Raw genomic sequence first — 27,566 nt, 5'->3', positions numbered from 1 at the left:
AGACTTCTTACCCTTCAGAACTAACAACCCACTGCTTGACCTGTTGTAGTCTGTCTGTGTAGGTCTGGAGGGTGGCTGTTCTCCATAACTATCAAGCAGAGGCCTTGTCACAGCCTTTCTTTGTACACCTGTCCTGCTGGCTGACACTGTTGCTGGGTATTTGAGCCTCACTGACACGCATGTGTGTTTCCTCTGGACACACATTTGGCCCACCACATGTCCTGCAGTGAGTTTTGTCACTTTGTCTAGTACTGCCTACTATGTCGACACCAGTATTTGTTAAGGATTTCATGCTGCCAATATAGGTGTCTACTATCTGTTGCCATCCTATTCAGCCACCCAATTCCCTAACATGCTCACATCCATACCATAGATACAGGTAGCAGAACATACTACTACTACATTCAGCAATTGATAGTGAGTGTGACTTACCTTGTGGCTGTACCAGTATTGAGGATGGTGCTGGATGGCTGACTATGTCAGATGCACATAGTACACTCCCTATATATGGTTAAGCATAGGTAGTGTCATGTTTGGCATGCCCTTTACTGTATGTGTGAGTCGGAGTGAGGTGTCATTCCCTGGGTTCCTACCATATCAGTGTATGTGCTATGTGTTGCCCCTTTGCAAAGACCTAGACATACTGGGCACACCTCCTTCTGCCTACTGGGGCAGGCTCAGGTTGTTTCTCATCCGAGTAACTCTGTGCCTGTGCTGGCCTTGGCAGTTGTGGGTGGCTATGTGGCCCTGCCTCATGCTGTTTGTGTCGCAGCTGTTTCTGTAGGATCATATTTTGTAGCATGGGACATACAATGACAATTTGGGTACATGCAGCTAGTGAGTACTGCAAGGCTCCACCGGATATGTCCAGGCACCGGAACTGTGACTTGAGCATCCCAAACACATGCTGTATTATGATTTTTGGTCTGTGTGTGTGCCTCATTATGGAGTTTTTGTTCGGGTGTGTGTGCATTTCTGATGGGTGTCATCAGCCATGGCTCCAGTGCATAACCAGCATCCCCCAGTAGGTGGCCATATGGGATGTCCCAACTGGCAAACCTCTGGTACAGTTATGTCATATGCCAGATGTAGGAGTCATGATAGCTTGCAGGGCTGCCAGCACACACATTCATTATAATGCCCTGGGCATCGCACATGACCTGGCAGTTGATGGAGGGGAAGCCCTTGTGGTTTATATAGACTCTACCTTGCTCACCAGGTGGTGCTTTGATGTGTATGTGCGTGCAGTCTATAGCACCCACTACCTCAGGGTATTCAGCTATTTGGTGGAAGAGATGCATATTGCTGGTTAACACCTCATAGGTGTCGAGGAAATATATGTGCTCACTGGCATGTGCTGACATGGCATCCAGGAACTGGTGGTGTACCCTGGATGCTGATACTTGTGAGATCATCATGCTATCCCCAGTTGGCCTTTGGTAGGTACCTATGGCTAATATTCTTAAGTCTACACATACCTTGGTATCCACCAGGTTGGGTTCCCCTCTGTTGGTTCTGTGTGTGAGGATTGGCCAGCACAGCTCAACAATTTGCTGTAGGAGGTTCCTGTCCACACTTTAGTGCTCCACTATCTCCAGCTCATGTAGTCCCTGGTAGGTTACCCTGGGTCTATACACTTTTCTCCTTCTCATCCTCACCACCCTCAGCCTATTCCACATGTTGATTTATGAGAGCTAAAGCAGCCCCTATCATTTTGTTGCTTTTGTTAGGTAAAATTTCCCCATTTGTGTACACCGGTAGTGTAGAGTTTGTGGGAAAAAAACAGAGGGGAAAGGTGTTTGCATAGTTTATAGTAGTGTGCTGGGCTGGGCTGCTGCCTGTGTAATTTGTTGATTCTCATACATTTCATCTGCCAGCTATGCTAGTTCTTCTTGATTACCTTCCTGCTGCTGTTTTTCCTTCTCATTGTTTAAGCCCAGAGGTGCAACATCCAAACCCAGTGCTCACATGTGAATGGAGCTGCTATTTCCTGGTTTCATTTTTTTTTTTTTTAAAACCTAGTGCTCGGCATGCAGACCCATTTAGGCAATGTAAAGGCTGCTAGGCAGCTTCAAACACACCCCCTTCCTTAGTTGTACTAAGCTAAGGGCAAACCCAAGCCACAGAGCTCCAATAAGCTTACAGTAGGCCTGCCACACCCCTCTATGATGTCAGCTAACTCTTAGGCTTGCACCATGGTTTTCCTGCACCTACATGGTTGGGTGCTGGCTTGCAATGAGGGGAAATCTGTGATTCAGTATGATTCCCCTCATTTGCATAGAACTGACTGCTAATGCCTAGTTACAAGTCTGACACTGAGCCTTCACCCTTAGCAACCCCTATTCAGTGGCCTTGCTGTCTTCTGCCTGCCATTGACTATAATGGCAAAATTATGATTTTGCCTAAAAAGCTTTTTTCAAGGTTTTAGTTTTATTTTCGGGCCGATCCCATTTGCGCACTGTTGCCCTATGCTTTAATGGCCAAAATTGGACAAAAAAAAATAAAAGTTATTTTTTTGTTATTTTGAAACTGTTTTCCATTTGCGTGCCTTCCACATTATATACACCCATTATTTGGAGCTGTCATGGTAACATTTTGTAGTTTGCAGAAATGTACTCGGTTACTAGCCAAATACATTTCTGCAGGTTACACTACTCCTGCACAGACAGCTGCCAGCTTCATGGTTTGCTAACTCACCTCATTAGCATGGTTTTCACCTGAAAATGGGGTAATTAGCATACAGGAGCTGTGTACATGCAAAAATAGTGTAGGATCACACGTGCACATCCCGGGAGCTTGTTCCTGGATCTCTTGGTGTCCATATTGCTCCAGCAGCCCTTGCACTATTCCTGCATGCTATGCAGAGCTTGCTGAATCCTGGGGATAGTCTAAATAACCTAAGATGGATTTAACTTTATTATTTTCAAAATACCAATGGCTTAAACAATCCTAGGAAGATATCAAACCTACTGAAATATTTAAAATTGAATAAAGCACAAATTGTCTTCCCTCAAGAAACTCATTTCAAAACAAATGACAATTACAAACGGAATCCTAAGGAATATATGATATTGGTGCAATCCACTTCTAAGACAAAGACAAAGACAAAAGGGGTAACAATTTCATGGAAATAAAAAATGTGATTAATCCAGAAATCATTTATAAGTATGAAGATAAAGAAGTCCTTATGGCATTAGTAGTAGTTAAATATAATAACAGAATATAGACCCTAGCCAATCTATACTGGTTCCCAGGCATTGGAACAGTAACTGTTAAAAAACACTTGGATTTAATTTCCAATAATTATAAAGGCAATTAATATTAGGAGGAGATTTTAACTGTATATTTGATATTTCTGAAACTACAAATAAAATACTGCTGCGTACATCTGCTGTATCTAAAGCTTTAAACATGTGGGTAGAATAATTTAATCTTGTAGATACTTTCAGGTTTAAAGAAGACAAATCTTTGTTGTTTTCCCATCAAGATCACAGATTTGGCACCCAAACTAGAATAGATAAAATATTTGCTTCCCATGACTTACACTCTAGAATCATTAATTTCTCAATCACTCCCTGCCCCTTTTCAGACCACAATTCATTGATACTAAAACTTCAAAATGGGTATAAACCATTAATCTTTAACTCCAGAATTCCAGCATATATAACTAAAATTAAAGAGTTCAAACCTTGGTTATTATCTGAATTAACAGTTCTTCTTAGATATTAATTACACCACAGAGATAAATAAAATAATGATATGGGACTCATTAAAAGCATACATATATGGTAAAACCCTAACTTGGTATTAAAAAAAAATCAGAGAAAAGGATTCTGAATTATTAGATCTACAATCCAACCTCTGTCACTAAAAGCTGAAAAAATCTAAATCATTTAGAGATGAAAAAATAAGTAGAAGTGTTAAACAATAAATACAATGAAATTCTAACACATAAACTAGTTTAGCTTTAGAAAAACTAAAATTTTCCCAAATATCTACATAATTCATCCACAAGAATCAAAATACAATCAAAAGCTAATAACATTAAAAGTATCTTCCATGAAAAGAAAGGGAAAATGTCTCATATATAGGTGACATTCTTTATGCCTATAGAAATCACTATATGGAACATTTCCAAAAAGAAAACACACATATTGATCAATTAAATCTAGATGAAAATTGTTTTAATATAAAAAAATACCAGAAAATTTTAAACTAGATCTGCAAGCACCCATATCCTACAAAGACATTGCAGATACAATAAAAGAGGGTAAAATAATAAAGCTCCTGGTTTAGATGGCATAATTATGTAAATATATAAACATTTTCCTTCAAAGATACCATCCCTCTTCTATAAAACTCTATTAGAAATTCAGTCACAAGCTTAATGCCATCCTCTTGGAAATATTCCTTAATCACACCAATCCTAAAGGGAAACAAATCCCCAAACCTCTGTACCTCATATAGACCTATATCATTATTAAATAATGACTATATGATATTTATGACAATATTAACTAATAGAATGAAAATACCACTATCCAAAACAATAAATAATGATCAGACTGGATTTATATATCATAGACATACACATGACAATATTAAAAGGGTAATTTCTCTTATAGATTATGTGAATAAAGAAAATAAAGAAACACTCATAACTGGCTTAGAGACAGAGAAAGCTTTGATTCCCTAAATTGGGACTATTTATTCAAAATTCTAATGCTATTTGAATTTCCTTCCTCCTTTGTTCATCTCCTAAAGAATATATATATATATATATATATATATATATATATATATATATATATATATATATATATATATATATATATATATATATATATATACACACAAATAATTTAGTGTATGTAAAGTGAGCTCCTTTACCTCTGAATCTATACATATAACAAAAGGCACTAAAGAAGGATGTCCCATGTCACCAATTCTATTTGCTCTGGCTATTGAAATATTGGTAGATTCAATTTGTAACAATATAAAAATCAGAGAAATAGATGTTTATGAACAATACAATTTGAAAGTAATGTTATCTGCTGATGACATATTACTAACAGTATCTAATACAAAAGAGACATTAGAAGAATTAGATATATTAATTGACAAATTCCACATGACTTCAGGACTCCATTTCAATAAATCAAAATCAAAAATGTATTTTTAAATAAAAAAAAGAACTGCAGACTAAGGGGGAACACATCATAAGGAAACAATAATCTACATTAAAATATCTAGGAATTGAGTTATACAAGGATAATACTGAATTAGTCTCAAAAAACTACAATAATATCATCAATACAATTAAAATATCTGCGGAAAATGGAACAAAATAATATTAACATTTGAAGATAGACTACAGTTAATAAAAATGGTTTTACTGCCCAAGATCCTATATATATAGCCTTGGCAGTACAAAAGTTACCAGAAAGGAATATACTTCAAGAAATAAATTCATGCCTAATAAAATTTTTATGGTTTCCCAAAAGAAACAGAATAGGTTTAATACATCACATCAGACCATGGAAATTGGGAGGATTAAACTTTCCTGATATAGAAACGTATATAATAGCATCAATATCTAAAACAATCTCAGATTGGATAAGTCGAAATTACTTTGCAAATTGGAAAGAATTACTAACTGTAATATCAATAAATAAATTTGATTTACAAAAAAAATCAAATAGATAAAAACTGGCTGGTAAAGTTAGGACTGGCTAACTTTACAGAGTATTCTGTCATATTTGCAATATTTAAGTGGAATAATTAACAATTCTTCATTTAAAGAAGTACCTAAATTTACGAAATACATACATAAAATCATATATAAGGACTTTGACATGGGAAACAGTATTTCAAAATTTTACAAAATATTGATAAACTATAAAATAACACCCAAACCTCATATTGGAAATACATAACAAAAGGACACTCGATACAGTTAACTGAAAATATTAAAACAAAAATCTTATTATCAATAAAATATACATTCTTTACACAATACTGGAAAGTTATTAATTGGAAATGCTTGCATAGAGCATTCTTAACCCCAGATAGAATCAGTAAATTAGTTCTTCCATAAAAGGAATATGTAGGGGATGGTGTTGGTGCTGACAACGTGGTGTGTTACATTAAAACGTTATATCAGTGGAAATGGCTATCCTAGTGTTCCATTTGTTTTATTGGTGTTATTTTGAGCACTACACACGCAAACATACTAAATAACTGCTATTATATCAAAATTGTTTAAAATTGTACTTGTTTAAAATGTACTACTGGGGTTTTTCTCCTCGGGTCTCTTCTGAAAATGGGCCACAAGCCCAGTAGGGCAAACCCAGTTAACAAATGTCAATAAATAAATAAATCATAATCCAGCATCATAGTAGGCCATTTCCCATGGCCCACACAAACATCAGCATTATTACATGAGACGTGCTGCTGCTGGGCCACTGGTGGCTTGACCACCCACCCCTGCAATCTCCATGTCCTCTTGGTTCTAACTCCTGAGGCCTCCTTTGCAGGCTTGTCAATGTGCCCCATCCTTTTCTATATGCCTCTTGTTAGTTCTATCTGGATCTTCTCTTGTGAACCTTGTCCGTGTATATGCAGCCTCTGGAACAGTTCTACCTCCTGTGATGCCAGTTCCTGCCAGCTTTGCATTAGATCCTCCACCTGAGTCATCCTACAAGAAAAGAAAACATTGCAGTAGAGCCATCAACACAAAGTTAAACCTACTCTAACCAGTCCTCCATACCCCTTTCAAGAAAACCCTGATCCCCTATAACCATATTCTCTAACATCACCTACTCAAGTTGCCTAAACTCATACTGTCAATGTGCCATCCCATCCCCCTTTGACTTACTTGTCGTAGCATTATGTAACAGGAATGTTAAACACATTGGGTAGCCTTGTCACATAACTAGACCCTTGCAATAGTAATTCTTAGACATCCATCTCAAAATAGCTTTCTCCAGAATGTCCCAATCTTGTCCCTCATTCCTCGTCCTTCCACTGCCATTCAATGCTTCCTAGCAAGCTCACAGAATAAAATCCTCGCAATGACACCCATCTGGGTCTCAGCTATTGTAGCTGACTCAACAAATGAAGGATAGCAACTACTAAAACTCCAAGAACTTGTCTGCTGCCGGTTTAGCCGTGCCAGCACAGCTGCGCCAACAGGCTAAGAGGCATGTCCCACTCCCAATCATACCTCTAAACCCCCCACACACATACACACAAAGCAAAAAATCTGGACAAATTTACTTCCTGGCAACCCCACATTTTTCATTTTTTTTTTGTTTTATTTATTTATTTTTTTTTTTTTTTAAATGGGGATACAAAGGCTCATTTCTTAACTTGCAAAAATAGGGACAAATTTAAATATTTATCCTATGAACCAAAACAACCACTAGAAGAACAGGTCCCATCTAGCATGCATTTTCAAATAATATGAAGACCGAAACCCAGATGCCAGATACCTTCTACCAGCTTCAGTCTTCAGTTTTTTTTTGCCAGAAACCCACAAATCTCATCAGGAAACAGGCAAAAAACATGAGACAAAATTCTAGATACTCTGCGAACCTTTGGACAGTTGACAGGAATGGACCCAACTCTCATCCTGGTCTGCACACCACTGTGGGCACCCTTACCCCTGAAATCAGACAGGTTACTATTAAATCCTTGCTTTTTCAATTAATCTTTTTTCTTCTTATTATGGGCAGTAATCTTGATTGCTCAAAAGATAAAATGTTTACTAGGGGCTGTCCACACTATCTCTTGCACAGTGTTCTACAGTCTTCTTATTTGTTACTTATTTATTAGTTTATATATGCTCAATCTTTTATTTACGTATTTATTTTTTACACTCTGATCTGGACGGCAATATGTGCCCACACACACTCACACACACACACACACACACACACACACACACACACACACACACACACACACACACACACATTACAAGGCCATCATTGTTGGCCCAACTACAGCCCTACTTCACCAACAAAACTGAATTGCTCCTAGCAGCCAACTTATTTACAATACCAAAATCTCCACCAGAAGGCTACAAAACCTTATAACTTCTCCCACATTAAAAGTAGCTCACATACCCAAAAGGCCCTTCATTCTTCAGCTAACAGACCCTAACCTATCTTAAATTAACACCAACCATACCTTTCATAGGGTTACCAAAGACAGTGATGACCTACCTTAAGCTAAACAATAGTGTTAGCAAAACAGTAACAAAGCTATTATCTCTCTATGTAATATAAGCCTATGTTCGTCCCCTTATCCCCACAAATACCTCCCATTAAATAAAGAAAAGCACACAGACATCAGCAATAATAAAATCTAACCAGAGACTAACAAACTATACAGTGCCCCATCAAATCACTTGGACCCTACAAAACAAATTTGCCTTGCAGTGCCAGAGACACAAACCTTACCCTATGCTGTCTTTGTAAGCCCCCCTCCAACTCTTTTCCTGACCTCATAATGACTAATCCCTTCTCTCCTTTCACCAGTCTATTTCTTCCTGACGTTACATAAACTAACCTCCTCCCTTCACACTAAAACTGGCTCATTGACAAATCAGTCTGCACTGCAAGCTCATTTTACAATAATAAATTAAATTGACATATTATTGCATTACTTGTGCGATATCATATTACCACTGTGGCTGAAATATTAATATTTAAGCATTTACTGTTTGTTACTGTGACGGATCCACACAGTCTACCAGTTTTTGTTATGCCTCGAGCCACATATCACTGTGTATGTTTAAGTATTGCTAGATTGATTATTGCTAGATTTTGATATGCCACTACCTCGCTATATGCTGCTAATATTGTAACAATACAATATGCTTAAGAAGCAGGCCTTGCTCACTGATTACTGGTATTACTGAACTTTTGTTAACTTATAAGTTGTTTATCAGCTTAAAAGATGTTTACCAGAATGTGGGGATTTCAAAGAGGAACTATATCACAAGTTTGTGAGCTAACTGTTCTTTGAAAAAGGGAAGTAGGGCACAAGACCAGACATTACGAGGCTTGTTTACAACTTAGGAAATGATCTGTAATTTTCTAAAATATTCCATCAACTCATGATGAGCTTGTAATGTCAGATTTTTCTACAATATTCCATCAACTCATGAAGACTATAAAAGCTCAAAGGCTAAAATGGAAATCATCATCATCCCGATTTGATCACAGCACCAGCCTGAACTGAGCATAGAGACATTTTCCCAGTGTCGGCCTTGCCTTGACTGAAAAGATAGCTGCACTAAATAGGATTGAAGTCTCCCTATCAGTGGCAAAGATTATTTTGTTTATGCATATGCTTGTAAGTACTTGATCTATTAGTTTTTCTGTTTATTTAGTATTTAGTTTTACTGTTTATTTAGAAAGTTTTCGCTTAATAAATTGTTAAGTTTGAGCCTTGGTGTCTTGTGTCATTTCTAATCCTGTATTAACCTCAGATTTTAAAGTAACAGACTAGTTCACTTGGCGTAGTCAGCAGGATCTGAGGTTTACAGTGGAAATGTCACAACAACAACCAATGTTTTTTCCTTTAAAACACATAGGCATAGGTAAGAAGGATGCTGCGTCAGGCACCCCAAATAAGTTGGGCGTTGACACTAAGTTGACAGCATTAATTGGGAAGTGGGATTCTCTTGCTAAGGTATTAAGTCAAGTTTCACCCCCTCCTTCCCCAAAACCCTTGCAGGAAAGACTTAAGGCAGACCCTGATAGTCTAGCTAGGGCTTTATCAGAGCTAAAATTGGATGATAAGGGGAAAAAGGTGAAGAAAGGGGTGGGAGCAGCCAGATGGCCATTCTTTGAAGCAATTCAGGAATTAGACAGAGATGTAGAGAAACTAAAAGAAAACATTTTAGAATTAGAAGAGCAATGTAAATAACATACACATAGACTGGATAGAGATGCCTTGGAGAAGGCAAACATGGCACTTGTTAAAGTAGGAGAGGAAGCTGAACACTGGAAATCTAATTCAGTGACTCTAGCTACTCAAATAATTCAACAGCGTAGACAACAAAATGGGAGAAAATTACACCATTCATCCTCAAGGCCTCGGGTTCGTGCTTTGCTGTGTAAGGCAGAGTTTGATCCCGAGAAGTGGGAAGGTGATCTCCCCTCAATGGATGAGGGTGATAGTGATTTTGAAATAGTAATTTCCCCATCAGTGGAGGCACACCCAGTTATTGAGAAAAAGGGACAGTATACTGGGGGGGCAGTGCCACAACAATGGGTTGAGGTGCGGAGTTATCATAAGCTGAATTATTTAATATAATCCAAATTTATAAGCAAAAGCCAGGGGAAACTGTTTTAGCATGGTTTCTTCGGGTTTGGGACACAGGGGGAGAAGCGGTGTCTCTAAATGCTGAAGAGATGCACCAATGTGCATGTTTGGTGTTTTACCCACATTTAAAGCAAATAGTAAACAATGTGAATCATGATGATCCCCAGGTGAATACATTGGTGGTGTGGTTAGCCTCGGCTTTCCGCACTACTTGGCCTGATGCTACAGCAGTAGCTGACGAACATAAGCCTTGGAAAACAATAGCAGAGGCAATACAGCAGTTAAGAGAAATGGCTATGTCGGCTACCATTTATTCACTGGAATTAAGGAATGGGACATTAGTGCTTCCGAAAGGACCAGATGCACAAATTATGACTAGCAATATGAGGAGCAAATTGATCAAAAATGCACCACAGTGGTGGAAAGGGCAGCTGATGGCTACCCTGGCAGGCTGTGTATGTCAGCAGATATGGGATGTAATAGCCACACTAAATCAAATGGCAGAACTAGTGGAAGAAAAAGAACAGAGAAGAGCTAGAAAGGCAAATGTGGAGAAATCGAAAGATAAGTCCGGAGAAAAAGTTACAAGAAAGCAAATGTTTCTGGATCTGTTAAGGTGGGGGGTTGAAGCTGCAGAAATAGATGGGATAGCTACTGAGGAATTATATAAAAATGGAAGCAAAAACAAAAAGAAAAAGGTTCAAGTTCTGAGAGTAAAAAGCAAACCCCTACAAAAAGTCCAACTAGAAGTACCACTGAAGGGAAGGTAGGATGGAATCAATTATATCCTGACATCCTTACTGATAAGGAGCTAGCACAGTGGCAAAAGGGGGAATTTAATGATGAGAGAGATTGGGGAGGAAAGGAATGGAGAATCCCCGTTGAAAAAACAGAGACAAATTGACTAGTAGGTGGGTCCCCAGTAGCTAGGGGTACAGTAAGAGCAATTACACCTGGGGACTGACACCCTACATTACCCTTACCATTTTTTGGCGGGGAGGGCCACAACATGTGATGGCTCTGGTAGACACAGGATCAGAAGTAACCATTTTTGCAGGCAACCCCCACTGATTTCGTGGACAGTATGTAGAAATTGATGGTTATGGAGGGGCAAAGACACTAGGTACCAAAACCAAGATTAAGATAACTTTTGGGGATGGTATTCCTATTTACATTGAAGCAGTAACAGCTCCAGTACCTGAACACATTTTAGGAATAGATGTGTTAAAGGGTAGAACGTTGGAAACCACTGTACCATTTAGGTTTGGAGTGCGGCATTGTTCAGTCAATGCAGTTAAGGCTATAGTTCGAGGCAATGCTAAGTGGGAACCACTTTATATTCCCACAACTAAAACAATAGTGAACATCAAACAATATCGTATCCCAGGTGGGCACGCTGAGATCACTGAGACGATCCAAGAACTGCTTCGGGTTGGCATACTTGAGCCAACAGTGAGTCCATTCAACAGTCCGGTATGGCCAGTAAAGAAACCAGATGGATCATGGTGAATGACTGTAGATTATCGAGGTCTGAACAAGGTGGCCCCACCCTTAGCGGCAGCTGTTTCAGACATTGTTACGATCGTGGAAAGATTGTCTTCATCTGCTGGACCATATCATGCAGTTTTGGATTTAGCAAATGCGTTCTTCTCCATTCCGATAGCAGAAGAAAGCAGAACCCAATTTGCTTTTACCTGGGAGGGGAGGCAGTATACCTTCCAAGTGTTACCACAGGGATATCTGCACAGCCCTACCCTGTGTCATGGACTAGTGGTTAGAGACCTAGCCAGGTTACAGCTGGACAAAGTGACTATTTTCCATTACATTGATGACATAATGATTACTGGAGAAAAATCTGATGTGGATATCGCACTAAAAACTGTAATTCAGCACCTTCAGAACAGAGGGTGGGCTATAAATGAGAATAAAACACAACAAGGGACATCAGTAAAATTCCTTGGTATGATTTGGAATGGAGCAAATCACACTGTGGTTACTATCTGTGGGCAATATGAAAGGAACTACCAACATAGTGGTTGTTGCCTAGCCAAGTGTGTTTGTGTAAGAGACATAGGTGGAGAGTGTTCTGTGGGTAATACAGGGGTTGCCTATATTGTCCCCCAATCCATAATGTCAAATGTAGGGACATGTATTGTCTACACCAGCCTCTCTGGTGTTTGACTTAAGTTGTCCTTGTAAGGTTGACATAATAGGTCCTCAATATAAGAAATTTGCAACACCTGTCCCACAATGAGTCTTATTACACAATCACAGCTAACTTCCCACAGAATACTGATGACAACCCCACACACACACTTGACAGTGTTGGGATTCAAACCCCTACCTAGCTATGTAGTGCTACTGCAGTGTACTGCATTTATTGCATGCACCATGGAGCTTATAGGACTAGTCTTTCCCCAAAGGTGTATTTTAAGGTGAGTGACTTCATCAGGCTTTCCAAACTAGGACAATGGAAAGTGTATTGACTGTGAATGGCCTCAAAAGCATTGATCCCTACCCAGACAAACACACACACACAGTTTCACACTTGTCATGTCTGGGATTAGAACTCCTACCTAACTAGTACATCATACTATAGCACTATGCAGTCATAGCACACACCACAGAGTTTATAGGGTTAGTCTTTCTGCAAAGGTGTATTTCAAGGTGAATGACATCAGCAGGCTTGCCAAAGTAGGGCAATGGAAAGTGTATTGACTGTGAATGGCCTCAAAAGCATTGATCCCTATACAGACAAACACACACACACACACACACACACACAGTTTCACTGTTGCCATGTCTGGGATTAGAACTCCTACCTAATACATTACACTATAGCATTATGCAGTTATAGCACACACCACACAGCTTATAGGGTTAATCCTTCTGCACAGGTGTATTTCAAGGTGAATGACATCAGCAGGCTTGCCAAAGTAGGGCATTGGAAAAAGTGTACTGTGAATGGCCTCAAAGGTATTTATCCCTACATAGACATAGACACACACACACACACACACACACACACACACACACACACACACACACACACACACACACACACACACACACACACACACACCCAGACACAGTTTTACAGTTGACATATCTGGGAGTAGAATTCCTACCTAACTACTACATCACACTATAGCATTACCCAGTTATATCATTCACCATGGAGCTTATAGGGTTAGCCCTTCTGCAAAGGTGTATTTCAAAGTGAATGACATCAGCAGGCTTGCCAAAGTAGGGCAATGGAAAGTGTACTGACTGGGAATGGCCTCAGAAGCATTGGTTCCTACACAGACAAACAAACACACACACACACACACACACACACACACACACACACACAGTTTCACAGCTGCCATGTCTGAGATTATAACATCTACCCAAGTAGTATATCACACTACAGCATTATGCAGTTACAGCACCTGCCTTGGAACTTATAGGGTTAATACTTTTGCAAAGGTATATTTCAAGGTGAATGACATCAGCAGGCTTTCCAAAGTAGGGCAATGGAAAGTGTAGTGACTGTGAATGGCCTCAAAAGCATTGATCCCTGTATACACACACACACACACACACACACACACACACACACACACACACACACACACACACACACACAAACACACACGCGCACACACACAAAGTCTCACAGTTTCTAAGTCTGGGATTAGAACTCTTACCTAACTAATACATCACACTATAGCATTATATAGTTATAGCGCACACCACGGATATTATAGGGCTGTTTTTTCCCCAAATATGTATTTCAAGGTGAATTACATCAGCAGGCTTGCCAAAGTAGGGCAATGGGGGGTGCAGTGTGTGTGAATGGGCCATAAACCATTCAACTGGAAGCACATACACAATACTCAGTCACATATAGGTTTACATTTAACAGGGACATGTATATAACTGCTAGATGAATAATGCCATGTACAGTCATGTTACACAGTTATCACAAGCACCACAGACACTATAATGCTGAGGGGTACCAGAAGCAAATGTCTACAGTGATAGACATTTGCACATCATGTGGTATTGGCCAATTGGATGTGTGCTGGGTGGGTCAGGCCTCATGATGGGAAGCTCTTTGTCACTGTCTGTCACTGTCTTCCACACATCTCTGTATGTGTATGTTTGGCCTATTATAGTGAGTTGTCCTTGGATATATGTGTGTATTCCTATCCAATGTGTGTGCAAAGCATGACTGGTGTGCAATGTGGAGTGTGTGCACAAACATCTGTGACTGACAGATATCTATAGTCCACTGTTGCTGCCAGACATGGGCTAAGTGTAGGAGCATGCCCGGTATGTCCTTTCAGTATTTTATTGTCAGACATTTATGAGCTTAATTTCTCTAAGTGTGGGAGCATACCCAGTTTGACCTTCTGTATTGGATGTGTGAATCCATTCCAGGTAGGTTGTACTCCACTGTAGGCATTTGTGTTCTACACCTACAGCTAGCAACCTGTTTCTGCAGGATATTTGTAGATCGGTTGACAATATGGGGTCACAATGGGCAAAGGATAGTGGGATACTGTAATTAATTGTGTTTGTGCTGCTTTTGTTACATGGTTTTCATGTTAGCAGAGATATTTAGACATATGTACTGTTTTACACTGTGACGGTTTACGTCATCAGCTACTGACAAGTATACATATTTGCTTGAAGTAATTTCCTGGGGAACACAAGATGAATGAAGCTGTGTCCAGTATTGTGGTCTGCAGCCTACATATTCTTGCACAATCATGCCATTCTGGAGGGGGAGAGCTGCAGACACTTGCTGATGGATCTGTGTAAATAGCTTAGCACCTTGGTACTGTGGTGGCTGAGGATCCCATGCGTGTTCATCCATCGAAGCGACAGTATGGCTGTATCCTGCTGTGGCCATATCTCACAGCTGTACAGATTCACACAGGTTACCCAGAGGCAAGGCTTATATTTCTGGTCATTGCCTCTTCACTTTGTGGTTTACAAGCAAGTTTTTGGCCATCCATTCCTGTGTTTGCAGGCAGGGATAGTATGTGCACACATCTGAGTTTCAGACTTCACACAGTCCATGGCGTCCATGCTTCTACCCCCCCACTCTGTTATTCTATCCTCTTCAGAACATTATGCAAACATTATCTGATAAGTATCCCTATAGTTATCACTTCATCCCAGTAGTATTTTGGGGTTGTTCCACAGTTCATGCAGTAAGACATGGTAGACATGCTACTGAGATTTGTCAACATGGCCTTGCATTTGTGTTCTTTGGACAGCGTTATGTTGTTATTTGTGAGTCCATGACATAACATACATTGTCAGTACGGGTGAGACAAAGGCCTTTGACAGAGGACTGTAGGGCATTTGGTAGTGAAGCAGGCCATCTGTAACAGGCCAGTGCATTGTGTCACTCCTACAGTCCCAGGCTGCAAGCCACTATATTCCCCTGGGGTGAGAGGGTAAGTGTGCAAGGTGTTAATGTCAATAGTTTCTGTCCTTATTGATCTATTGGTGTGGATGCTGGCAGGGTGCCGCTTACAGCTAGGGACACACCTGCATGGGACACCTCTTCAGCACGCTGCATTCTGTGACAATTCCCATACAGAGGTGGGTGTCATATTGTACTCATTCCCAACAGCAGGGATAAGACCTGTGAGGTACCTGTGGCTGATGGTGGGGTGAGCTGGGTGCATGTGTGCTATGGAAGCTACTTGCAGCTGACTCACAGATATACATGGGGCATTCCACTTATGCTGGCTTGTGCAGAGACATCAGCAGTTTCTCAGTACTTCATACCTGTGCCTTTTGTGGTCTGCCAGTGTTTGGCCAGACTACATCAGTATTCCATACTACACAGCCAACTAATGTGCTGCTAACCTGTATGTACAATTCCAAAGGTGTGTCCATTTGACAGTAAAATTTTATAATCTCTCTCTGTCTAGGGTACTTCCACCTGTGTACTGTTTTTATCTCTGCGCCCACATTCATGACACGTCCATCTTTCAGATGGTGACAGATATTACATCTGAACAATTAGTATGGATTACTGCTGGATTGTGTTTTGCTGGGATGCATTTTGTTTGGAACTGCAGTTGTGAGAATTTGGCCTTATCATCAACAGTACTGGGCATTGACCACCAGGACAAAACCCTCCATGCCTACATGCTGACCACTTTCACACAATATACAACACGCAACAACCTAACACACAGAGCCCTGCATATTTTGCATGTGCTACAGTCTATCCTGGTACTTTGGCCAGCTCAGGTAATCGTGCTCCATTGTTATTATATCTACACGTACATGTTACTACAGTTCTACATAGGATTATGGGGGGGCACACCTGACAACTGTAAACATTTGCTATGACTGTACTGGTATTTCAATTACTCAATTTCATTCCGTATTCTGACCTATCATACAGACTAGAGGCATATCAGTGTGCTACAGTTCTTAGGTTTTATTGACCTACATTTCAGTTTCAGACTTCTTACCCTTCAGAACTAACAACCCACTGCTTGACCTGTTGTAGTCTGTCTGTGTAGGTCTGGAGGGTGGCTGTTCTCCATAACCATCAAGCAGAAGCCTTGTCACAGCCTTTCTTTGTGTTTGCTACACCTGTTCTGCTGGCTGACACTGTTGCTGGGTATTTGAGCCTCACTGACATGCATGTGTGTTTCCTCTGGACACACATTTGGCCCATCACATGTCCTGCAGTGGGTTTTGTCACTTTGTCTAGTACTGCCTACTATGTCGACACCAGTATTTGTTAAGGATTTCATGCTGCCAATATAGGTGTCTACTATCTGTTGCCATCCTATTCAGCCACCCAATTCCCTAACATGCTCACATCCATACCATAGATACAGGTAGCAGAACATACTACTACTACATTCAGCAATTGATAGTGAGTGTGACTTACCTTGTGGCTGTACCAGTATTGAGGATGGTGCTGGATGGCTGACTATGTCAGATGCACATAGTACACTCCCTATATATGGTTAAGCATAGGTAGTGTCATGTTTGGCATGCCCTTTACTGTATGTGTGAGTCGGAGTGAGGTGTCATTCCCTGGGTTCCTACCATATCAGTGTATGTGCTATGTGTTGCCCCTTTGCAAAGGCCTAGGCATACTGGGCACACCTCCTTCTGCCTACTGGGGCAGGCTCAGGTTGTTTCTCATCCGAGTAACTCTGTGCCTGTGCTGGCCTTGGCAGTTGTGGGGGGCTATGTGGCCCTGCCTCATGCTGTTTGTGTTGCAGCTGTTTCTGCAGGATCATATTTTGTAGCATGGGACATACAATGACAATTTGGGTACATGCAGCTAGTGAGTACTGCAAGGCTCCACCGGATATGTCCAGGCACCGGAACTGTGACTTGAGCATCCCAAACACATGCTGTATTATAATTCTTGGTCTGTGTGTGTGCCTCATTATGGAGTTCTTGTTCGGGTGTGTGTGCATTTCTGATGGGTGTCATCAGCCACGGCTCCAGTGCATAACCAGCATCCCCCAATAAGTGGCCATATGGGATGTCCCAACTGGCAAACCTCTGGTACAGTTATGTCATATGCCAGATGTAGGAGTCATCATAGCTTGCAGGGCTGCCAGTACACACATTCATTATAATGCCCTGGGCATCGCACATGACCTGGCAGTTGATGGACGGGAAGCCCTTGCGGTTTATATAGACTCTACCTTGCTCACCAGGTGGTGCTTTGATGTGTATGTGTGTGCAGTCTATAGCACCCACTACCTCAGGGTATTCAGCTATTTGGTGGAAGAGATGCATATTGCTGGTTAACACCTCATAGGTGTCGAGGAAATATATGTGCTCACTGGCATGTGCTGACATGGCATCCAGGAACTGGTGGTGTACCCTGGATGCTGATACTTGTGAGATCATCATGCTATCCCCAGTTGGCCTTTGGTAGGTACCTATGGCTAATATTCTTAAGTCTACACATACCTTGGTATCCACCAGGTTGGGTTCCCCTCTGTTGGTTCTGTGTGTGAGGATTGGCCAGCACAGCTCAACAATTTGCTGTAGGAGGTTCCTGTCCACACTTTAGTGCTCCACTATCTCCAGCTCATGTAGTCCCTGGTAGGTTACCCTGGGTCTATACACTTTTCTCCTTCTCATCCTCACCACCCTCAGCCTATTCCACATGTGGATTTATGAGAGCAAAAGCAGCCCCTATCATTTTGTCACTTTTGTTAGGAAAAATTTCCCCATTTGTGTACACCGGTAGTGTAGAGTTTGTGGGAAAAAAACAGAGGGGAAAGGTGTTTGCATAGTTTATAGTAGTGTGCTGGGCTGGGCTGCTGCCTGTGTAATTTGTTGATTCTCATACATTTCATCTGCCAGCTATGCTAGTTCTTCTTGATTACCTTCCTGCTGCTGTTTTTCCTTCTCATTGTTTAAGCCCAGAGGTGCGACATCCAAACCCAGTGCTCACATGTGAATGGAGCTGGTATTTCCTGGTTTCATTTTTTTTTTGTTTAAAACCTAGTGCGCGGCATGCAGACCCATTTAGGCAATGTAAAGGCTGCTAGGCAGCTTCAAACACACCCCCTTCCTTAGTTGTACTAAGCTAAGGGCAAACCCAAGCCACAGAGCTCCAATAAGCTTACAGTATGCCTGCCACACCCCTCTGTGATGTCAGCTAACTCTTAGGCTTGCACCATGGTTTTCCTGCACCTACATGGTTGGGTGCTGGCTTGCAATGAGGGGAAATCTGTGATTCAGTATGATTCCCCTCATTTGCATAGAACTGACTGCTAATGCCTAGTTACAAGTCTGACACTGAGCCTTCACCCTTAGCAACCCCTATTCAGTGGCCTTGCTGTCTTCTGCCTGCCATTGACTATAATGGCAAAATTATGATTTTGCCTAAAAAGCTTTTTTCAAGGTTTTAGTTTTATTTTCGGGCCGATCCCATTTGCGCACTGTTGCCCTATGCTTTAATGGCCAAAATTGGACAAAAAAAAAATAAAAGTTATTTATTTGTTATTTTGAAACTGTTTTCCATTTGCGTGCCTTCCACATTATATACACCCATTATTTGGAGCTGTCATGGTAACATTTTGTAGTTTGCAGAAATGTACTCGGTTACTAGCCGAATACATTTCTGCAGGTTACACTACTCCTGCACAGACAGCTGCCAGCTTCATGGTTTGCTAACTCACCTCATTTGCATGGTTTTCACCTGAAAATGGGGTAATTAGCATACAGGAGCTGTGTACGTGCAGGAATAGTGTAGGATCACACGTGCACATCCCGGGAGCTTGTTCCTGGATCTCTTGGTATCCATATTGCTCCAGCAGCCCTTGCACTATTCCTGCATGCTATGCAGAGCTTGCTGAATCCCGGGGATAGTCTAAATAATCTAAGATGGATTTAACTTTATTATTTTCAAAATACCAATGGCTTAAACAATCCTAGCAAGATATCAAACCTACTGAAATATTTAAAATTGAATAAAGCACAAATTGTCTTCCTTCAAGAAACTCATTTCAAAACAAATAACAATTACAAACAGAATCCTAAGGAATATATGATATTGGTGCAATCCACTTCTAAGACAAAGACAAAGACAAAAGGGGTAACAATTTCATGGAAATAAAAAATGTGATTAACCCAGAAATCATTTATAAGTATGAAGATAAAGAAGTCCTTATGGCATTAGTAGCAGTTAAATATAATAACAGAATATAGACCCTAGCCAATCTATGCTGGTTCCCAGGCATTGGAACAGTAACTGTTAAAAAACACTTGGATTTAATTTCCAATAATTATAAAGGCAATTAATATTAGGAGGAGATTTTAACTGCATATTTGATATTTCTGAAACTACAAATAAAAGACTGCTGCATACACCTGCTGTATCTAAAGCTTTAAGCATGTGGGTAGAATCATTTAATCTTGTAGATACTTTCAGGTTTAAAGAAGACAAATCTTTGTTGTTTTCCCATCAAGATCACATATTTGGTACCCAAACTAGAATAGATAAAATATTTGCTTCCCATGACTTACACTCTAAAATCATTAATTTCTCAATCACTCCCTGCCCCTTTTCAGACCACAATTCATTGATACTAAAACTTAGAAATGGGTATAAACCATTAATCTTTAACTCCAGAATTCCAGCATATATAACTAAAATTAAAGAGTTCAAACCTTGGTTATTATCTGAATTAACAGTTCTTCTTAGATATTAATTACACCACATAGATAAATAAAATAATGATATGTGACTCATTAAAAGCATACATATATGGTAAAACCATAACTTGGTATTAAAAAAAAAATCAGAGAATAGGATTCTGAATTATTAGATCTACAATCCAACCTTTGTCACTAAAAGCTGAAAAAATCAAAATCATTTAGAGATGAAAAAAAAGTAGAAGTGTTAAACAATAAATACAATGAAATTCTAACACAGAAACTAGTTTAGCTTTAGAAAAACTAAAAATTAATACCATGGCTACTTCTCCCAAATATCTACATAATTCATCCACAAGAATCAAAATACAATCAAAAGCTAATAACATTAAAAGTATCTTCCATGAAAAGAAAGGGAAAATGTCTCATATATAGGTGACATTCTTTATGCCTATAAAAATCACTATATGGAACATTTCCAAAAAGAAAACACACATATTGATCAATTAAATCTAGATGAAAATTGTTTTAATATAAAAAAAATACCAGAAAATTTAAAACTAGATCTGCAAGCACCCATATCCTACAAAGACATTACAGATACAATAAAAGAGGGTAAAATAATAAAGCTCCTGGTTTAGATGGCATAATTATGTAAATATATAAACATTTTCCTTCAAAGATACCATCCCTCTTCCATAAAACTCTATTAGAAATTCAGTCACAAGCTTAATGCCATCCACTTGGAAATATTCCTTAATCACACCAATCCTAAAGGAAAACAAATCCCCAAACCTCTGTACCTCATATAGACCTATATCATTATTAAATAATGACTATATGATATTTATGACAATATTAACTAATAGAATGAAAATACCACTATCCAAAACAATAAATAATGATCAGACTGGATTTATATATCATAGACATACATATGACAATATTAAAAGGGTAATTTCTCTTATAGATTATGTGAATAAAGAAAATAAAGAAACACTCATAATTGGCTTAGAGACAGAGAAAACTTTGAGTCCCTAAATTGGGACTATGTATTCAAAATTCTAATGCTATTTGAATTTCCTCCTTCCTTTGTTCATTTCCTAAAGAATATATATATATATATATATATATATATATATATATATATATATATATATATATATATATATATATATATATATATATATATATATATATACAAATAATTTAGCGTATGTAAAGTGAGCTCCTTTACCTCTGAATCTATACATATAACAAAAGGCACTAAAGAAGGATGTCCCATGTCACCAATTCTATTTGCTCTGGCTATTAAAATATTGGTAGATTCAATTTGTAACAATATAAAAATCAGAGAAATAGATGTTTATGAACAATACAATTTGAAAGTAATGTTATTTGCTGATGACATATTACTAACAGTATCTAATACAAAAGAGACATTAGAAGAATTAGATATATTAATTGACACATTCCACATGACTTCAGGACTCCATTTCAATAAATCAAAATCAAAAATTGTATTTTTAAATAAAAAAAAAGAACTGCAGACTAAGGGGGAACACATCATAAGAAAACAATAATCTACTTTAAAATATATAGGAATTGAGTTATACAAGGATAATACTGAATTAGTCTAAAAAAACTACAATAATATCATCAATACAATTAAAATATCTGCGGAAAATGGAACAAAATAATATTAACATTTGAAGATAGACTACAGTTAATAAAAATTGTTTTACTGCCCAAGATCCTATATATATAGCCTTGGCAGTACAAATGTTACCAGAAAGGAATATACTTAAAGAAATAAATTCATGCCTAATAAAATTTTTATGGTTTCCCAAAAGAAACAGAATAGGTTTAATACATCACATCAGACCATGGAAATTGGGAGGATTAAACTTTCCTGACATATAAACGTATATAATAGCATTAATATCTAAAACAATCTCAGATTGGATAAGTCGAAATTACTTTGCAAATTGGAAAGAATTACTAACTGTAATATCAATAAATAAATTTGATTTACAAAAAAAATCAAATAGATAAAAACTGGCTGGTAAAGTTAGGACTGGCTAACTTTACAGAGTATTCTGTCATATTCGCAAGATTTAAGTGGAATAATTAACAATTCTTCATTTAAAGAAGTACCTAAATTTACGAAATACATACATAAAATCTTATATAATTACTTTGACATGGGAAACAGTATTTCAAAATTTTACAAAATATTGATAAACTATAAAATAACACCCAAACCTCATATTGGAAATACATAACAAAAGGACACTCGATACAGTTAACTGAAAATATTAAAACAAAAATCTTATTATCGATAAAATATACATTCTTTACACTATACTGGAAAGTTATTAATTGGAAATGCTTGCACAGAGCATTCTTAACCCCAGATAGAATCAGTAAATTAGTTCTTCCATAAAAGGAATGTGCAGGGGATGGTGTTGGTGCTGACGATGTGGTTGTGTTACATTAAAACGTTATATCAGTGGAAATGGCTATCCTAGTGTTCCATTTGTTTTACTGGTGTTATTTGGAGCACTACACACACAAACATACTAAATAACTGCTATTATATCAATATTGTTTAAAATTGTACTTGTTTAAAATGTACTACTGGAGTTTTTCTCCTCGGGTCTCTACTTAAAATGGGCCACAAGCCCAATAGGACAAACCCAGTTAACAAATGTCAATAAATAAATAAATCATAATCCAGCATCATAGTAGGCCATTTCCCATGGCCCACACAAACGTCAGCATTATTACATGAGTTGTGCTGCTGCTGGGCCACTGGTGGCTTGACCACCCACCCCTGCAATCTCCATGTCCTCTTGGTTCTAACTCCTGAGGCCTCCTTTGCAGGCTTGTCAATGTGCCCCATCCTTTTCTATATGCCTCTTGTTGGTTCTATCTGGATCTCCTCTTGTGAACCTTGTCCATGTATATGCAGCCTCTGGAACAGTTCTACCACCTGTGATGCCAGTTCCTGCCAGTTTTGCATTAGATCCTCCACCTGAGTCATCCTACAAGAAAAAAAAAAAACATCGCAGTAGAGCCATCAACACAAAGTTAAACCTACTCTACCAGTCCTCCATACCCCTTTCAAGAAAACCCTGATCCCCTATAACCATATTTTCTAACATCACCTACTCAAGCTGCCTAGACTCATGCTGTCAATGTGCCATCCCATCCCCCTTGACTTACTTGTCGTAGCATTATGTAACAGGAATGTTAAACACATTGGGTAGCCTTGTCACATAACTAGACCCTTGCAATAGTAATTCTTAGACATCCATCTCAAAATAGCTTTCTCCAGAATGTTCCAATCTTGTCCATCATTCCTCATCCTTCCACTGCCATTCAATGCTTCCTAGCAAACTCACAGAATGAAATCCTCGCAATGACACCCATCTGGGTCTCAGCTATTGTAGCCGACTCAAGAAATGAAGGATAGCAACTACTAAAACTCCAAGAACTTGTCTGCTGCCGGTTTAGCCGTGCCAGCACAGCTGCGCCAACAGGCTAAGAGGCATGTCCCACTCCCAATCATACCTCTAAACCCCCCACACACATACACACAAAGCAAAAAATCTGGACAAATTTACTTCCTGGCAACCCCACATTTTTCATTTTTTTTTGTTTTATTTATTTATTTATTTATTTATTTTTTAAATGGGGATACAAAGGCTCATTTCTTAACTTGCAAAAATAGGGACAAATTTAAATATTTATCCTATGAACCAAAACAACCACTAGAAGAACAGGTCCCATCTAGCATGCATTTTCAAATAATATGAAGACCGAAACCCAGATGCCAGATACCTTCTACCAGCTTCAGTCTTCAGTTTTTTTGCCAGAAACCCACTAATCTCATCAGGAAACAGGCAAAAAACATGAGACAAAATTCTAGATACTCTCTGAACCTTTGGACAGTTGGCAGGAATGCACCCAACTCTCATCCTGGTCTGCACACCACTGTGGGCACCCTTACCCCTGAAATCAGACAGGTTACTATTAAATCCTTGCTTTTTCAATTAATCTTTTTTCTTCTTATTATGGGCAGTAATCTTGATTGCTCATAAGATAAAATGTTTACTAGGGGCTGTCCACACTATCTCTTGCACAGTGTTCTACAGTCTTCTTATTTGTTATTTATTTATTAGTTTATATATGCTCAATCTTTTATTTACATATTTATTTTTTACACTCTGATCTGGATGGCAATATGCGCCCACACACACATACACACACACACACACACACACACACACACACACACACACATACACACACACACACACATTACAAGGCCATCATTGTTGGCCCAACTACAGCCCTACTTCACCAACAAAACTGAATTGCTCCTAGCAGCCAACTTATTTACAATACCAAAATCTCCACCAGAAGGCTACAAAACCTTATAACTTCTCCCACATTAAAAGTAGCTCACATACCCTAAAGGCCCTTCATTCCTCAGCTAACAGACTCTAACCTGTCTTAAATTAACACCAACCATACCTTTCATAGGGTTACCAAAGACAGTGATGACCTACCTTAAGCTAAACAATAGTGTTAGCAAAACAGTAACAAAGCTATTATGTCTCTATGTAATATAAGCCTATGTTCGTCCCCTTATCCCCACAAATACCTCCCATTAAATAAAGAAACGCACACAGACATCAGCAATAATAAAATGTAACCAGAGACTAACAAACTATACAGTGCCCCATCAAATCACTTGGACCCTACAAAACAAATTTGCCTTGCAGTGCCAGAGACACAGACCTTACCCTATGCTGTCTTTGTAAGCCCCCCTCCAACTCTTTTCCTGACCTCATAATGACTAATCCCTTCTCTGCTTTCACCAGTCTATCTCTTCCTGACATTACATAAACTAACCTCCTCCCTTCACACTAAAACTGGCTCATTGACAAATCAGACTGCACTGCAAGCTCAGTTTTACAATAATAAATTAAATTGACATATTATTGCATTACTTGTGCGATATCATATTACCACTGTGGCTGAAATATTAATATTTAAAGCATTTACTGTTTGTTACTGTGACGGATCCACACAGTCTACCAGTTTTTGTTATGCCTCGAGCCACATATCACTGTGTATGTTTAATTATTGCTAGATTGATTATTGCTAGATTTTGATATGCCACTACCTCGCTATATGCTGCTAATATTGTAACAATACAATATGCTTAAGAAGCAGGCCTTGCTCACTGATTACTGGTATTACTGAACTTTTGTTAACTTATAAGTTGTTTATCAGCTTAAAAGATGTTTACCAGAATGTGGGGATTTCAAAGGGGAACTATATCACAAGTTTGTGAGCTAACTGTTCTTTGAAAAAGGGAAGTAGGGCACAAGACCAGACATTACGAGGCTTGTTTACAACTTAGGAAATGATCTGTAATTTTCTAAAATATTCCATCAACTCATGATGAGCTTGTAATGTCAGATTTTTCTACAATATTCCATCAACTCATGAAGACTATAAAAGCTCAAAGGCTAAAATGGAAATCATCATCATCCTGATTTGATCACAGCACCAGCCTGAACTGAGCATAGAGACATTTTCCCAGTGTCGGCCTTGCCTTGACTGAAAAGATAGCTGCACTAAATAGGATTGAAGTCTCCCTATCAGTGGCAAAGATTATTTTGTTTATGCATATGCTTGTAAGTACTTGATCTATTAGTTTTTCTGTTTATTTAGTATTTAGTTTTACTGTTTATTTAGAAAGTTTTCGCTTAATAAATTGTTAAGTTTGAGCCTTGGTGTCTTGTGTCATTTCTAATCCTGTATTAACCTCAGATTTTAAAGTAACAGACTAGTTCACTTGGCGTAGTCGGCAGGATCTGAGGTTTACAGTGGAAATGTCACAACAACAACCAATGTTTTTTCCTTTAAAACACATAGGCATAGGTAAGAAGGATGCTGCATCAGGCACCCCAAATAAGTTGGGCGTTGACACTAAGTTGACAGCATTATTTGGGAAGTGGGATTCTCTTGCTAAGGTATTAAGTCAAGTTTCACCCCCTCCTTCCCCAAAACCTTTGCAGGAAAGACCTAAGGCAGACCCTGATAGTCTAGCTAGGGCTTTATCAGAGCTAAAATTGGATGATAAGGGGGAAAAGGTGAAGAAAGGGGTGGGAGCAGCCAGATGGCCATTCTTTGAAGCAATTCAGTAATTAGACAGAGATGTAGAGAAACTAAAAGAAAAAGTTTTAGAATTAGAAGAGCAATGTAAATAACATACACATACACATAGACTGGATAGAGATGCCTTGGAGAAGGCAAACATGGCACTTGTTAAAGTAGGAGAGGAAGCTGAACACTGGAAATCTAATTCAGTGACTCTAGCTACTCAAATAATTCAACAGCGTAGACAACAAAATGGGAGAAAATTACACCATTCATCCTCAAGGCCTCGGGTTCGTGCTTTGCTGTGTAAGGCAGAGTTTGATCCCGAGAAGTGGGAAGGTGATCTCCCCTCAATGGATGAGGGTGATAGTGATTTTGAAATAGTAATTTCCCCATCAGTGGAGGCACACCCAGTTATTGAGAAAAAGGGAGAGTATACTGGGGGGGCAGTGCCACAACAATGGGTTGAGGTGCGGAGTTATACGCAAGCTGAATTATTTAATATAATCCAAATTTATAAGCAAAAGCCAGGGGAAACTGTTTTAGCATGGTTTCTTCGAGTTTGGGACACAGGGGGAGAAGCGGTGTCTCTAAATGCTGAAGAGATGCACCAATGTGCATGTTTGGTGTTTTACTCATGTTTAAAGCAAATAGTAAACAATGTGAATCATGATGATCCCCAGGTGAATACACTGGTGGTGTGGTTAGCCTCGGCTTTCCGCACTACTTGGCCTGATGCTACAGCAGTAGCTGACGAACATAAGCCTTGGAAAACAATAGAAGAGGCAATACAGCAGTTAAGAGAAATGGCTATGTCAGCTACCATTTATTCACTGGAATTAAGGAATGGGACATTAGTGCTTCCGAAAGGACCAGATGCACAAATT

This window comes from Protopterus annectens, chromosome 11.part0 (genome assembly GCF_019279795.1).
Source record: "Protopterus annectens isolate FY-2018-M chromosome 11.part0, PAN1.0, whole genome shotgun sequence".
In the NCBI taxonomy this organism is placed as follows: Eukaryota; Metazoa; Chordata; order Ceratodontiformes; family Protopteridae; genus Protopterus; species Protopterus annectens.
Note: the sequence above shows the minus strand (reverse complement) of the source record.